Source organism: Seriola lalandi, unplaced genomic scaffold (genome assembly GCF_002814215.2).
Source record: "Seriola lalandi dorsalis isolate HSWRI2012SDOR001 ecotype SW California unplaced genomic scaffold, Sedor1 jcf7180002054576, whole genome shotgun sequence".
Lineage (NCBI taxonomy): Eukaryota > Metazoa > Chordata > Actinopteri > Carangiformes > Carangidae > Seriola > Seriola lalandi.
The window spans coordinates 435,135-436,069 of NW_019525129.1; the positions used below are offsets into that span (position 1 = coordinate 435,135).

The window sequence follows — 935 nt, forward strand, 5'->3', positions numbered from 1 at the left end:
GGTGCCGGAGAATCCGTTGAATGACGGGGAGAGAGGAGGCATGTGAATCCTGCAGAGAGGAGGAAGGTGACTTGACGAGGAGGCATTTCAGCTGCGGAGTCAGAGGTTTCCACGTTTTGGGAACGTGGTAGATGAATCGAAGCTAGCCGAGCTTGCTAGTGACTCCCGGCCGACGCAGTCCGCACACAAGGCAGAAAAAACAGTCTCTAAAATCCTTCTTCACGGCGCCGAACTATCCTCAGATGGTGGAATGCCCCAGATAGACTCTCACTCTGGTATGAAGGTCCGTTAGTTTACTAAACTCCAGAACTAATGGCTACTTCAGCCCAGCAGTCTCTTTTTCTTCGTTTTCTTTCTCCAACTCGTACACATACACCTACATGATCGCACACCAATCAGAACACAGTGCGTCGACAAACTACGGCATTACTACTAGGACGACAATACAACGTGCGCATTCCCACATGAACCAAGATATATAGAACAGTATTAATGATGAATAGAAAATAATAAACTTAAGTAACCACACAGGAAAAGGGGAACTTAACCGGGCAGCGGCAAGGGGAAAGTATTTATTACTCAGATGAGCTTAACTGAACTAAATATATACAAAAGACTCTGACGCTTCAATACACACATCATCAATGACCTCATTTTCACTTTTATCATTCTTTTCAACCAGTGATGACCTGTTTTTATCACCATTGTTGAAAGTTTGTGTAAACCATTTTTTGCACACCATCAATGAAATCGTTATTTATCAGCAATTTGGCTTTGAACCATGTTTGTTGTCTTTCAAGTTCATCACCATGTAACAAACCCATCAATGAATCATGTAATGCTTTGGCTTCATCACATAAAACAACATACTTAGCAAAAGTGCATTTGACCTCAGATTCACAATCCTTCTCTGACATTAACTCTTCCACAACCCT

The 935-nt window shown here is 42.5% G+C and overlaps 1 protein-coding gene across 1 annotated transcript in view; it reads left to right on the plus strand.

Annotated features, from left to right (window-relative positions):
* tmprss3a (transmembrane serine protease 3a) overlaps window positions 1-935 on the plus strand; it is a 19,256-nt gene that overhangs the window by 4,021 nt on the left and 14,300 nt on the right. The gene's annotated exons all lie outside the window — the stretch shown is intronic.